The sequence below is a fragment of the Sus scrofa genome, chromosome 1 (assembly GCF_054392235.1).
Source record: "Sus scrofa isolate SSC_HxYL_T2T_F1_AM1 chromosome 1, Sscrofa_HxYL_maternal_Yorkshire_Landrace_v2.0, whole genome shotgun sequence".
In the NCBI taxonomy this organism is placed as follows: domain Eukaryota; kingdom Metazoa; phylum Chordata; class Mammalia; order Artiodactyla; family Suidae; genus Sus; species Sus scrofa.
The window spans coordinates 226,000,614-226,016,302 of NC_139383.1; the positions used below are offsets into that span (position 1 = coordinate 226,000,614).

General features: G+C 37.3%; 1 protein-coding gene and 1 long non-coding RNA gene across 3 annotated transcripts in view; both read right to left on the reverse strand.

Annotated features, from left to right (window-relative positions):
* The window catches only part of KDM4C (lysine demethylase 4C), a 436,329-nt gene that overhangs the window by 101,186 nt on the left and 319,454 nt on the right, over window positions 1–15,689 (reverse strand). The gene's annotated exons all lie outside the window — the stretch shown is intronic.
* On the reverse strand, window positions 2,415–9,931 carry LOC146407028 (uncharacterized). Its single transcript, XR_014822325.1, has 2 exons — window positions 6,678–9,931; window positions 2,415–5,778 (listed from the first exon to the last, which is right to left on the reverse strand). It is a non-coding gene; the product is annotated as an uncharacterized LOC146407028 (long non-coding RNA).

A 15,689-nucleotide genomic window follows, 5' to 3' on the forward strand; every position in this document is an offset into this window, starting at 1 on the left:
ACTGCTCATGTACATAAAAGATTCAGACGTTCGGAAATAAACCCAACAATGACATCTTTCTCTGCTCGATAAAGTGAGCGGCACTACAATCTTTTCATGTGAAGGCAAGATTAGTTTGCAGTTCTGCAGATAGCAAATTCCTGTCTAGAGCTGTCTTTTTAGAAGCTGTCAGTGTTAAAATGCTGTTTCTGGTTAACAAAACCCATGTGCCCACATCACTGTGAGTTAGAGTTCTGAGACACCTGCCACTAGTGGAGTTTATTTAGATGATAGATTTACGTGTCTCTACGCACCTTTCTGAGGCTTTTAGCTGTCTCTGGCATACCAACTGTTTGTCAAAGCTTTCCAACAGAGCTGACACCAGGCAAGAGTGAACTAGAGGCTGATGGGCCCTGCAAAGCTAATGACACTGTGTGAGGATATTTTTAAACTTAATTTAAGAAACTTCCCCCATTCTCTTACAACCTATTTCCCCCAAGGACTTAACCCAGACATCATTTTATACTAGTGCACACATTTAAAGCCCTCTGAAATGGAAAACAAAACAAAAACCAGTGAGTACACATCAACTGAGATGATGATGTTCACAGAAAATCTGGGAAACAATTAACTTCTGCACATCAGTGTTTGTTTTCAGCTTTTGAGAAGATCAGAAAGCTACCTGACTCAGAGATGAATGTAACTTAGTAGGAAGGAGCATGGGAATTGAGTCAGGAGGTCAGGTTTCCCACAGCTCTTCAATTATTATCTATAAAACATAACCACTTTAAACTTCTGATTTCTCACCTATTAAATAAAAGCTGACATCACCACTTTATGACTACTGAAACATTACTCAGTGCCAGCCGTTGTGCTAACACAACAAATATCTCATTTAACCCTCAGTGAGATAAAGATTATTATGATGTGGTAGAAACTAGAATTAATACCTTTTGGGGGAGTGATTTTGACAGTATAATTTCAGCTATGGAAATAGCTACCTGAAATCAGAACTTTTTGAAACAAGGAAGATCTACATGAAAAGCCTGCGGAGCAGAAGACATGGTCATCCTGTGGTGTGAGGACTGGGCTGTCAGGGACTCCAGCTCTCACTTCTCCAAAACCTTCCCCTTTCTACTGTTACCAGCATGCTTTCCTTTCTCCCCCTCTCCTCCCAGTTTTCGGAGCTATCATTAGCAACCAAAGTCAATCTGGTAACATTAAAAATATAGTTTTATACTTAAAGTTTTAATTTCAATGTAATCAAGATGTTTTTTAAAAAGCCACCCTTTAATATGTGCACTTCCATGACTTTCAACAAAAGAATAGTCATGCAACTGCTACCACAGATCCACCAGCACAAAAAATTCCCTTGTGCCCTCTGCACGCTACATAGTCCCTGGCACTAATCTGGTTTCTGTCCTTACAGGTTTCTTTTTCTCCAGAGTGCAATATGAATGGAATCACACAGTAAGGAGCCTTTTGAGCTGGGCTTCTTTCACTTAGCATGATGCATTTAAAAGCTAACCATGTTGATAGTATCAGTAGTTTGTTTCTTCCTAGTGCTGAGAAGTATTACATTGTATGGATATACCATGTTTTTGTTAGTCCATGAACCAGCTGCAAAAGAGTAGGTTGTTTCCAGATTTTGGTGACTAGGAACAAAGCCACTATGACTATTACTTACAGGTTTTTGTGTGAACATAAATTTTCATTCCTTAGATAAATTACCAGGAGTGGGACTGCTGGATGGCAGGGTAAATTGTATGTTTAACTTAATAAGAAACTGCCAGATTGTTTCTCAATGTGGCTGTACCATTTTCTGATCCCACCAGCAAAGAAGGAGGGTTCTAGTAGCTACACTTTAGCATGAGCATTGGCAGTTTTATTGATTTTAACTACTCCATAGATATCTAGTCATCCCATTGTGGTTTTACTTGCTTTACCTAATGGATAATATCATCAAGCACTCTCCTCTGGTGAAGTGTAAGATTAAATTTCTGCCCAATCTTAATAGAGTTGTTTTATATCAAGTGTCAAGAGTTCTTATTTTCACATATGCTATAAATCACGATACACTGCTACTTGTTTTGTTTTACCTCCCCTTTAACCATTTCTGTAGAACTACATTTCCTTATAATAAAATGACAGATAAATATGTGACAAAATTATAGAGAACTAAATGCACATATTGTACCAATGTCAAATTCTAGTTTTGATGTTGTATTATGGTTACATAAGATGCAAACAATAAGGGAAACTGGGTGAAGAGCACACAAGAAATTCTACACAGTCTTCACAACTTTTGGTGAATCTGTAATTATTTTAAAATCAAGAGGTTTTTTTTAACTAAATAAACATTTGTGAACTTTACTGATATTTAATTATTTGTAATATTTTGCATATGAGAAAATATGTTCTACATGAAAAGTAAATTTAAAAACAAACTTAATATCATTTATTTCTGTTTATAGATTACATATGTTATTATTTTATTTCCATATTATTTGTTACCATAATGGTATTACTAAGGTAATACACTCATAATAATAACAATAAGAAGGAACATTTATTGAGCACTTACAATGGCCAGGCACTAGGTAAAGTACTCTAGATACTTTATCTTATTTGACATTCATAACAACAATAAAAGGTACTATTATCATGATTCCAATTTTACAAACTGTTACTGAGAAACCAAAGAGTGAGAAAAGAGTTTCAGAGGAGAAACTGAGGGAACATAAACATTCAAGAGACAAAGGAAGAGGAACCTTCAAAGAAACCTGAGGCCAAAGAATGAGAAGGAATACTAAAGACAGTAGTCAAGAAATTCAAGGACAGAATTCCAAGGAGGAGGACGTATTCTCAAGTAGTTGGTAGATGGCAGAGCTGAGATGTGAACCCAAGTTGTCAGGCCCCAACACTTGTATGCTCTATTACTACATTCAGATGCTTTCACAGTTGCAACAAATGACACATCTGAGGACCACTCAGCACTACCTTTATGTAAGTCAAGTGATTAAGTTCTATTAAACACAATTTTTTTAAATGCAGCCTGAAAAATTTGAGTGACACAGCAAAAGTGTGTGAAATGTTATGAATGTTGGTTGGTTCATAGTAAGACCAAAGGAAGCGAAAAGCATGACTACCCTTTAGAGAGGATTGCTATTTTTATAAAACAGATCTACATATATGTGTCTGAGTATCATAAATATATAGTATGCTTCTGAAACACTCTTTTAATATTTAAACACAGTATGGTAAAACACTATATCCTCCAAGCTGTTTCCTCCATGGAAAAAAGTCAGGAATCCTTACTCCAATACATTAAACGTGATCACTTCTGTGGAATGGCACAAAGATAGAGATGATTTCATTTTGTATTTTATATACTTTGATTTTAATTTTTTTCTGATGACAGACACTGCTTTTATAACTAAAATAAAACGTCTTTGAAAATAAAATTTTAAAATAAGGACCAAGAGCCTTATGGGATCTATATATTAAAATTCTAACATTAAATAAACAAGCCAAAGTTCAATAGTACAGTTTAGCCTTATCTGCTGTAGTGATGCCCTGCACCTCACATGTCTCAGGCTGATAACCTGAACTCTGAGCTTGGCCTGTCATTTTCTTGGAACGTCTCTGGCAGAAATAGGATGTGATTAAGATGAACACATCACGCTTGCTTGTTTGCTTTCCCCAGTGCAGGTGGGCTGTCACCCTCCACACACAGCAGGCTGAGGTTAAAAGGCTGTCATGTCTTATCTATGCAGAATGTACACTGCAGTGGTGGTAGGTGCCATAGCTGCAGGGCAGGGCTCCTCAAATCAGCGTGTGGCAAAGAGCACAGAAAGAGTCACACTGTCAAAGATAGTTCTAAGGCTATCACTAAGATAAATTGAATTTCGAAATTAAATGGTTATTGTCCCTGGAAAATGAGAAGTCTGAAAATGCACATATATTAGCTTCTGGGCCTGCCAGGGAAAGGACTGATGTTCGTGTTGCTGGCCTCTTCATTTTCTAATTATAAAAACGGATTCTTAGAGAAATGGTACCTAAAAGAAGCCTTTAACTTTGATTGTTGTTTCTAAAAACATGTTGGGCCACTGATCTCCCCTCTTAGTTCTAGGCTGACCTGCGAACTAAAATGTTCTGTAATGTTACAAATAAATAAAAATATTTATGAATTGCTTTGAGAAACATAAGGATAATACAAAAGGTTGATTTTCTCTGGATGGCCTTCATCTAGAGAAACTTGAACACGAACTTCTACAGCAGTTGTGAGTTTATGGTTTTTACTGTGTACTATGAAAGTAACAACAACAACATTAATACCTCAATTCTTAAAAAAACAAAAAACAAAAAAAACCCAAAAAACAAAAAAACACACACCAAGACATTCTGGTGCTTGAAACAGTACAGATTATGAAGACTGTTTTATTATTATGAGTGTTTCATTATTCATAAGATATCTCATTTTGTTGTAAGCTGTGAATGATTTGAAATTTTATGTTAACAATATACCACCATTTTTGTGTTTTTTTAAAGGTCCTTATTATTATTTCTAAAATGATCTCAAACTAATTTCATAACATCTGAAAAAAGTTCTCTTTTGATATTTTTATCTATTTGTTCAAACTTATCTACACTAGATAAACATCCTGACAATAGGAGACAGAAATCCTTAGTCCCTCTCTCTGTAAAGAAATGCCTCAGAAGAATGCTTTAATCTAGCCCTTTCTATCTGCCTTCCAAAACTACCAAAACTACCCCCCAAAAATGACATCCTTAGAAGAGTTTGACTTAAATCCTTTCAGAATGTAAACCTCAGGAGGGATGACCTGTACATCTCATGCCACTTGTCACCAAGCACCAAACACTATAATCACCTCCATGAGTATTTACTGAATAAAAGATTGATAAGTATATGAAAGAAATGCCCTTTATTCCACAATTTCCCTCAAAACCTTTAAAATGACGAAAGCTGGAACCCCCAAATTAGGTAATGAATGATGACTGTATTATATTTCAAGTACATGTTTGGTAGTAGAAATCATCTAAGTAGATCCCCACAATCGTACAGAAAGCTGTTCCTCATTCAGTGACCCCAAATCAAGAACTGTCAAATATAAAGCTGTGACATCATTAAGGCTGGGAAAAGATAGCTGATATATCTGTGGATCATGATTTTTTTTTTTAACCACAGTGGCTGACTTATTACATTTCACACCACTTAGAGTTTTTAGAATTAAATATGGGTCAACAATCACTAAACACATCAACAAGTGACACTCATTGAAATAAATCATACCAAATAGCCAGCATATTATAAGCTACTGTGACACTACCACTGCCTTCATAAATAAAAAATGAGAATTAAACTTTCATAGTAAAATATTTCACCAGACTAGATTGCAAAACTTGACATAGTCAATTTATCATTGTAAAAATCAGACGAGGCTCAGTCGGCTCTGGTCAGAAAGCTCATTAGTCTATTAAAATTATACCTTTGCTGGGATGTCATGATTCTTTTTCCTGAAAAATATCTGCCATTCAGTGAAAAGATTTCACAATATTTTCGTGCTTTGTCCAAAGAAAATAAGTGCTTAAAATGGATAAATTCTGTTTTTGTTTTTTGTCTTTTTTAGGGCCAAACACACGGCATATAGAAGTTCCTGGGCTAGGGGTCGAATTAAAGCTGTAGCTGCCAGCCTATGCCAGAGCAATAGCAACACCAGATCTGAGCTGCATTTGGACCTACACCACAGCCCATGGCAATGCTAGATCCTTAACCCACTGAGCGAGGCCAGGGATCGAACCCACATCCTCTTGGATACCAGTCGGGTTTGTTGCTGCTGAGCCACAACAGGGAACTCCTAAAATCAATTATGAACAACAGATGGCTCTAAGAAAAAAATCCTGAAAATTTTAATTAACTGTAAGCACTATTCCTTAGATGAGAAGTGATCAATTTAACAGACTATTGTTTCTAAAGAAAGATGGAATGTACTTTGTACTCTTAATAAGGAAAAAAACCCCAAGATTAAAATTTTTATGCTAAAGAGTTTTATCTCAAAAACTATTAGTGAAAAGATGCTATTAAACTGAAACTAAAAGTAAGAGCCAATGGAAGTTCCTGTTGTGGCTCAGCGGGTTATGAACCCAACTAGTATCCTTGAGGATGCGGGTTCAATCCCTGGCCTTGCTCAGTGGGTTAAAGATCCAGTGTTGCCGTTAGCTGTGGTATAGATCCTGCATTCCTGTGGCTCCGGCAGCTGCAGCTCCAATTCAACCCCTAGCCTGGGAACCTCCATATGCCTGCAGGTGCGGTCCTAAAGAGCGAAAAATAAAAATAAAATTAAAAAAATTAAAAAGTTAAGAGCCATTGTGAAATGAATACTTCTTTGTGAGTCTGTGCAAACCCTCATGATCCTTACTGAAAATCCCCTTTCACATGTGGCAACAATATCTCCACAAAGGCTATGGTTTTGGCTTGTGATTGTTTGTTGTTGTTGTTATTATTATTATTACTGTTTTGTTTTCTAGGGCCAAAGCTGTGGCAGATGGAAGTTCTCAGGTTAAGGGTCAAATTGGAGCTGCACCTGCTGGCCTATACCACAACCACAGCAACACCAGATCCAAGTCGCATCTGCAACCTACACCACGCTCACGACCACACGGGATCCTTAATCCACTGAGTGAGGCCAGGGATTGAACCTGGATCCTCACAGATACTAGTTAGGCTCATTACCACTGGGCCACAACGGGAACTTCCACGTACGCTGGTTGCAGGACACGCTGATCTTTTATGAGAACCCTGGACTTGCCTTCTTCACATTTTTGCAAATCAAACTATTTCATGTCTATAGGTTTTGTTTTCATTGTCAATGTTTTTCATTTATTTTGCTCTGAGAGAAAATATGAATGAAACTCCCAAGGCTGACACCGTCTTACCTGACTATTACACTTCAGAAAGAGTATGGAGCAGCAGAGACCGTATTACTACAAACCAAACTCACATCCATAAAAAATGCAGGTTCTCAGGTCCCTGAATTACTGACTAGCAATCATTGCTGAACTTAACATGCCTCCGGCACTAACAAGCAAGAAGCAAGCTGGTAGAAAGCTGCCTGCCCATAAGAAGTGGAATTCTGCATATGTTTCTCTAGTGCTACACCCAAATGGACCTCAAGAACCTCAAATTAAGCACCTCCAAATGTACTTCCCTCTCAACCTCCAGCTCTTCCACAGTGGACGGCCCTGTGCCTGGCACGGCCAAGTCCCCTAGCTTCCTTGGCACCAAGTCCATCCAAACCCGCCCTGCCTATGATCAGTTCACTTATCAAAATCCCAGGTTCACATCAAAATCATCTTGAAACTGGCCTCTCTGGTTCCAGTCCTGCTCTCCTGACTACATTCTCCCCACCAGAGGCAGAGTACCCTTCTGAAACACAAATTTCATATTATTCCACTTCTTAATAGGCATTAAACGTTCTTCGGTGTGTTCAGGCTACAGCACAAAATCCTCTAGAACAACACTGTCCAGTAGAAGTAAAGTGCAAGCCACATATGAAACTTTTAATTTTTTAGGAGCCACATCAAAAACCAGGTGAGGGAGTTCCTGTCATGGTGCAGTAGAAATGAACCTGACTAGTATTCACTAGGATGCAGGTTCAATCCATGGCCTTGTTCAGTAGGTCAAGGACCCAGCATTGCCATGAGCTGTGGTATAGGTTGCAGAAATGGCTCAGACCCCATGTTGCTCTGTCTGTGGTGTAGGCTGGCAGCTGGAGCCCCGATTCAATCCCTAGCCTGGGAACCTCCATATGCCTCAGGTGCAGCCCTAAAAAGCAAAAGGGGAAAAAAGAAAAAGAAAAAAGAAAAAAAAAAAACAGGTTAGGAAGGGGAGGGTGGGTGGTTATTGCTCAATGAGTACAGAGCTTCTGTTTAGAAAGATGAAGGAGTTCTCTATCCATTCTGGAGATGGAGATTCACAACAACGTGAATATACTTAATGCCAATGTACAACACGGAACTGTACACCTAAAAATGATAAAAATGGTACATTTTATGTTAACACATATAATTTCAATAGAATAAGAAGTAGATAAAGTTAATTTTAACATACCTTAAACACAAAATAGTATCATTTTGACATGTAACCAATATAAAAACTATTGAGATATTTCACATTTTTTTCATCCTGTCTTTGATATCTGCTGTGTATTTATACATATAATACATCTCAGTTTGGACACTCAATTTTCAAGGGTGATGGGGGGTAAAATGTGGACCTACCAAAACTATAGTTATATTTTATGTGTTTTATGCTGCTTTGGTTCAATTTAGCTTATGGAGATTAAGCAAAATCTAAAGTTCAGTGACACTAATCACATGCCAAGTACTCAATTCCAAGCCATGAGTGGCCACTGGCTACTGTGCTGGACAGCAGAGTCCACACCCTCCAAGGCTTCCTCTTCACGTTGCAGGCTCCAGCTTTGCTGAGACTTCATTTCTTAGACCTTATACTTCTCTCCCACTTTCAGGCTGCTGAGCATCCTGTTCCTTCTCCCTGTGAACTCTCCTCATCCTTCAGGTCTCAGAAGAGACACTATCAGGCACTGCTTCTTCCAGGAAGCTTTTCTATACACCTTTACTGCCAACCCTCATACCCCAAACTGAGTAAGGTCCTTCACTGCATTCTGGATTTTTACTACTGTAGAACTTTTCCTGCTGCTTTGTAATTGCTTCTCTAATCTACAATAATTCCCATTATTCTGTAATATCTATGAAAGCAAAGGTGACATACATCTACCACCTAACCACAGAGCAAGTCCTAAATAAATATTTATTGAGTAAACGGATGAATAAACAAGTAAGAGAAGACCACGAGCCTACTCTCTCCTTATAAATATTTATCTGCTCTGAGTCTGATTGGCCAAAGGGTAGGTTACAAAGATTTATGCAGCAAGGAGTGCATCATTTATCATAAGCAATGACTAACTTTGGATACAGCTATACGCCAGGCCCTTCACTTTCTCACATCACCCTCACAGCCACCCCAGTTTACAGATGAGGATCAGAGAGGTAAGCTGCATGGCCAAGGTTGCCTAAACAGAGAAGGTAGGACTCCGTCTCAGTCTAGGGCCTGCACACTCAATCTCAATGTAATAGAGGCTTAGACTGGCATGACCCAAAGGGCAATACAGATGAATGCACAGAATCCTTGATATTTAAATGAATAGATACAAACTGGGCTGGTACCTATACCTATGAACTCAAATTAGAAAATGACAACACTGAATTGTGGGAACATGCATAAAATATACCTCACAGATTTATGTTAAATTAATTACAAGTATGAAAAGATTCTCACTTTATACAAGAAGCTTTTTATAACTTTTTCTTGTTAATTTCTAAGAGCCCCTTCTGAGGGAATAAATAATTTATACTCACACTAGAAAAAAAAAATAATAATGATACACTGTTTTACAATAATGACTGTACCTTTCAAAAACTATAAACTCTCTGCTGTCAATCACTGGTGACCACACAAAACCCTATGGATTGTTTGGAGTTGTCAGGGAGATGCCTTAGTTTGGCAAGCATCTGTTGTTATTGACCCAGTCGATGTTGGAGTGAAAGGGGTGACCCCATCTCTGGAACTCCAACCCCAGCTCACTCACTCAATTAAAAGATCCATCAGTATTCACTAGTCACACGGAAAAGTTCAAAAAAAGAGGACAATTCAGCAATGTGAGCTGAAAAATAAGATTACTCTTTCACAATACTCTTTAATCATGAACTATCTGAAGTTCTGCTTATCTATTTAATAATGTTTTTAAAATTAGTCCTCAGGAAAGATGAGCTCAAAACTAAAAAAAATTTATAGGCTCCAATCAATTTCCTTTTGCTTCACAATTTTCTTTCAGCAGATAAAGAAAAATCCATAGTAACAAGATAACACTTCATGCATTTACACATTTTCTCCTATAGACATCTACAGCCTTCAGAAAGTATATTATTTGTAGTCATGCCCATCTGACATTTTCCATTTTACTCAAAAGATTTTATGGTTTGGTATTACAGCAATATACAAATTTGACAGCTTGCAATAGGATCTAGTCCCTGCAGCAAATCATTCTGACAGTTAAGTACTATACAGCTACTAATGTATTTTTTTACACTACACTTATTTAAAAACCTTACAAAGTTGGGGACAAGCATATGTTGAAATCTGAAGAATGCTCTTAATGATGTAATAAATTTTATACTGGTCATATTAAATACTGGGCATATTAAATAATAATTAAATAGACCCTCCACACCATACCACAATTATGTCATTTGTAGTATCACTTATTCCTCAAGGCTTCAGTAGTTCACTATTACAAGCAAATTTTTCCCCAACTGCATTTAAACAATAAACTTGCTCATCATTGTCATTGTTCATGATCTTCTTGGAATTCCTCTTTGTCTTTAAAAATAACTGAGGACATGAATAAATCAGTACAGGAGTTAATGTGGAACATAATGACTTCTTTTGATTGCCTTTACAACACCACTTTTTTTTTCTTTTAACATGATGAAAGATAATCAATACATCTTTGCATTTCCCGAAATGCATTAACAGAGGTTCTGTCAAATACAACCACAATTTCCTCTAGAAATAAAGCAAAGTTGCTCTCTAACATTGCTGTAACACTAACTAAATAGGACTCAAGAGTGATCTTACAGCATGAGTGCCAGATCTCATCCTATCTCTATCAGTGATTCTCTTTTTAGTATTCAATACATCTGATAACATAAGCCAGTTAGCAAGAGAATAAGCTTTCCTTTGAGAAACAGGAAGCCTGAATATATTTTTTTCCCCCTTGATTCAACTCTTCAGATGGAATACCACAGTGAAACCACTCTATTTTCAGAATTGATGTACCTTTCAAAACTATAATCTTTGGCTTTCAAGTTCACTATTATTTGCCTTCAGATACAAATTTTAAAGTGTATAGAGGCTTCTAGGCAGAACAGTTGGCCTCAGCCAGATCCTGAAAGGCTTGCAGCTCAGTCATCATCTCAGTGTAAACTCCTTTTCTAAAATAATGTTCTTCACTCAGAGAACACTTGTGCCTGTGCTCTGCTCTGTTTACTTGTCAAGTACCAATCAGAGGTCATTGAGTGCCTGGGGGCAACTGTGGCTGTTCCAAAATTCATTTCTCCCTCTATTTGGGTGCAAAGGTAAGATTTCAAATGTAAAATCCTATGAATGTCTGCAAACAAAGGAACCAGAGGGGCCCTCTAAGCTGCTGTGAGGTGGCTGGCTTGTGGTCAACAAACAGCACTGAGTTTTCTGCATAATGACAGCAAGCTAGATGGAGGTCAGTTGCTTTGACATGTGCCATTTAATATTTAAATGTTCTTATAACACTTCCATTTGAGAACTTTCTCTCCAAAAGGGAAGAATATTTAAAACTAATGGTTGCATTTTAGGTCTGCTCCAATTTTCCAAAATTTCTTATAATCCACAACTTTACCTTGTTGTGTTATTTATATAAATTCCATGGATATTTAATTAATTTTCTTTTCAAGAAGTGGTGGATATATGCAATAGACACTCACATTTAAGTATGTAACAAATACTAGGAATTTACGCTTAAATTTTCTTTTGCTGTTTTTTTTTTTTAAAAAGTTCTTCCCTTAAATTTTATAATCAAATCCAAAGACTGGTGATCTGCTTCCTGACAATACTGCTGTCTTCTGTATGATCATATTACAAAAACATCATTTGTCCTCTCTATATTTCTTTAATTCTTCCTGATAATTTTTACTGTATTTTTTCTATTGCTAATTTAAAAAAAATTCTAACTTCATGTGTGTTTTATATCTCTCTACTTCCATTTTTGCTGTTATCATTTTTGCACAATTTTGTTTACCTACAGAGATTCAACTATGACCAAGGCCAACCAATTATATTAGCAGAGAAACAAGACAGAAGGAAATAAGGAAATGACTGAGTGAATTCTAAAAATCTATATACCACATGGGGGCAATGTTTTCTTTTTATCCTTAGGTATACCCATCATCGGTGACTTCAAACACATCCCTAGACTGGCTATTTCTGAGCACACTACTCAAGTGAGGAGTAAGCGATATTCCCAGAATCCTCATTCTTCTTCCTACCAGGTGCCAAAGCTCTGATATTCTCTGGATAAGTGGAAAAGGTACTGGAGGACATGGGGAAGGGGTTGGAAAGGACAGGACTAGCCACAAGGATTTTTCCCAAAACAAAAAGTCATTCAGAAGAAAAGGAATTCATTCTAAATGACCAGGTAAGAAAAATACGAGGATGGAAGATAATATAAGAAAGGGAATGTATATATGTGTATGACTGGGTCACTCTGCTGTACAGCATAAACTGGCACAACATTGTAAATCAACTGTATCTTAAAAAAAGATTTAAAAAGAGAAAAACACCCAGTAATATAGAACCTGCATTAATAATCAGAAGAATGAATAAGCTAATAGGGTCTCCCTTTTGAATATGAGTTCGGATACATAGCCTGTTCAAGTTACTTTCAGCTATTTCTTTCCTGTAAAAGCATGGTTCTGCTTAATAATCTGGTGCTTTTATTTGTTTGTTTGTTTGTTTTTTGGCCTTTTCTAGGGCCGCTCTTGCAGCATATGGAGGTTCCCAGGCTAGGGGTCGAATCGGAGCTGTAGCCACCGGCCTACAGCAGAGCCACAGCAAGGTCAGATCCGAGTCATGTCTGTGACCTACACCACAGCTCATGGCAATGCTGGATCCTTAACCCACTGAGCAAGGCCAGGGATCGAACCCTCAGCCTCATGGTTCCTAGTCATAATCTGGTGCTTTTAGATAGCAACCTGTAGCTTTTTTTTTTTGCTTCTGAACCAGCAGCATATGGAGGTTTGTAGGTTAGGAGTCAAACTGGAGCTGGAGCTGCCACAGCCACAGCAATGCTGGATCCAAGCCATGTCTGCAACCTACACTGCAGCTCATAGCAACGCCACATCCTGAACCCACTGAGTAAGGCCCGGGATCAAACCCAAGTCCTCGTAGATACTAGTCAGATTCCTTTCCAATGCACCACAATGGGAACTCCCTATAGCATTTTTAAGATGGAGTAACAATTACTTTATTAACCCTGAGATAATTAATCTTCACAAAAGCTAATAAATATTGCAAAAGAAAGAAAAGGGGGGGACACACTAATTGTATAAATACCACTACAGCCAAACATACTTTTGTAGTATTTTGTTTAGTTTCAAAATAATACTAAATTTTACTAAAGTATTTTAATTTATTAGCCACATAAATAAAATACAATGCCTTGAAAATAACTCTAGTACCATTATTATTGTCCATTTAATTATCTGATGAGGAGACGCCACACCTGTTATGTTAGCAAGTAAGGTGCCTGGATGAGATAAAGGTTCTTCACAAAGCACACACTTGTTTAGCATCAACATAATCCACTAAAGAGCACTGAAAGAGTTGTTTTCCATTTGCTGTCTCTTTTTTCCCCAGTGGTCATTATAAGAAGAAAAATTGGCTAAAGTAAACAAATCCTTTCCTACATCTTCTACAAAAATCTTCCTTCACAAATATTTTTACAGAGGAGTATTTCCAAAACTGCAAGTTGAACCTATGAATAAATAGAAAGCTAACGACAACGTTACCAAAATATCCAAATACCTCAGCATAAACCAGTATTCCATATTCTAGAAAGGCTGCTAATAATAATAAGCATTTTTATACACAGCTTTTATACTTCAGAAGACATTTTAGAATTCAGTTTGCTATAAGCTGTTCTTTAAGCCTCTTGCTAGCTACTACTAGTGTTGCTTATTACTTATACAAAAAAACATGAACTTGCCCCAAGGGAGAACAGCTCTTTTAGGCTAAATGGAAAACTGAACTAAAAAATTGCCCTCTGGAATTCAGCACTTTGAATGCACAGCAAGCAACACTTTCCCTGCCCTGCTGTCATCCCTTGGGCTAGAGCACCCTCACATACATCATATCACATCACATCACATCACGTTCTCATTCTCTCTGTCTCTCTGTCTCTCTCTCACACACACACACACAAACACACACACCCCCTTTACAAGTGTGGGCAGGGCTCTGATTAGGCCCTTGCTAGAGAGGTGACTTAAGGGCAACTCAATGAGAAACTAGTACAGTAGCACCACCTAGTGGGCACTAGAGAGAGAGACTCAGTGTTCCCTTACTGCTGCTTCATGGATGAGCAACGTGCCCTAACTCCACAGGTCGCCCCGATTTTCAATTCCCAACTGACCAGGGGTTCCAAGATCAGAACTCTCAGGGAACACTGTATGGGTGTTCAGAGGCTTTCCAAAGTACTGTTAGGCTCTATGGCCTAATCAACTGTCCCCTGTGATGCTGATCAGGTAATCAATGCCTTGTTTTAAAGCAGCACGCACAAAGGTATGCATGAATTTATCAGCACAACTTTTAAAGGGTTTTGCCTTTAAAAAAAAAAAAAGGACAAGTCATCTGATATTTTCTGATCAAATCCTCCAGCCACAATAATTTTAAGCCAGAAGCACAAATAAGTAACAATTTGCTGCCTTTTATTCATTTCATAAATATGTATCCAGTAACAACCATGTGCGTGTCTACATATATAAAAAAAAACCAAAAAACACATTTTTTTTTTCTTTTTAGGGCCACACCTGAGGCATATGTAAGTTCCCAGGCTAGGGGTCGAATCAGAGCTATAGCTGCCAGCCTATACCACAGCCACAGAAATGCTTGATCCAAGCCACATCTGAGACATACACCACAGCTCAGAGAAACCACGGAAACTCCAAATCACAGAATTTTAATCTTTATGATACTTAATTAGTAATCAAGGGTGCTCTATAATATCAGGTAATGTTAAAATACTAAATCAGATTATAAAATTAATAATTGTATAGTAGTAAATATGCATGTATGTTGCTAAATTGTACTGCTTAATTCACAGAGAAGAAATTCAAACTACTTGTCAAAGAAAATTCTCAAGGATTGTTTTCAAAAGTAATTAAGAATTTCCATTTTCTCAGGCTCCAAATCATTTCTTTCAAGTAATATCTTTCAAGATAGATACTCTTTCTGAAAATGACAAAAATGAAAAATTTCTCTCTATGTGTATGTCTTCCCTGTAAACCAACAGGTTCTCAAATGGAGGTGATTTTACTCCCAAGAGACATCTGGCATTGCTTATTTTCTTCCAGTTTTATTGAAAAATAATTGACATGCATCACTGTATAAGTTTAAACATACAGCATGATGGTTTGATTTAAATATACTGTGAAATGACTACAATAGGTTCAGCTAACATCCATTTTCTCATATACTACAACAAAAAGAAATAAAATGGGAAAATATAAAGTTCTCATCACATCTCTCTTATGATGAGAACTCATATGATTCTCTCTCAGGAACTTTCCCACATACCACCCTGCAGTCTCAGTTACGGTCATGATGTTGTCCATTACTTTCCTAGTGTTTATTTATCTTATAAACAGAAATGTATACCTTTGGCATTGTCTGTTTGGTCAGAGATGCTGCAGTCTATGATACACATAACAATCACCCACAATAAACTGTTAACTTGTTTAAAAAGTTAACAGAGCCACAGTTGAGAAAGCCTAGTCTAGACTATAAGACTCTAGAAGAC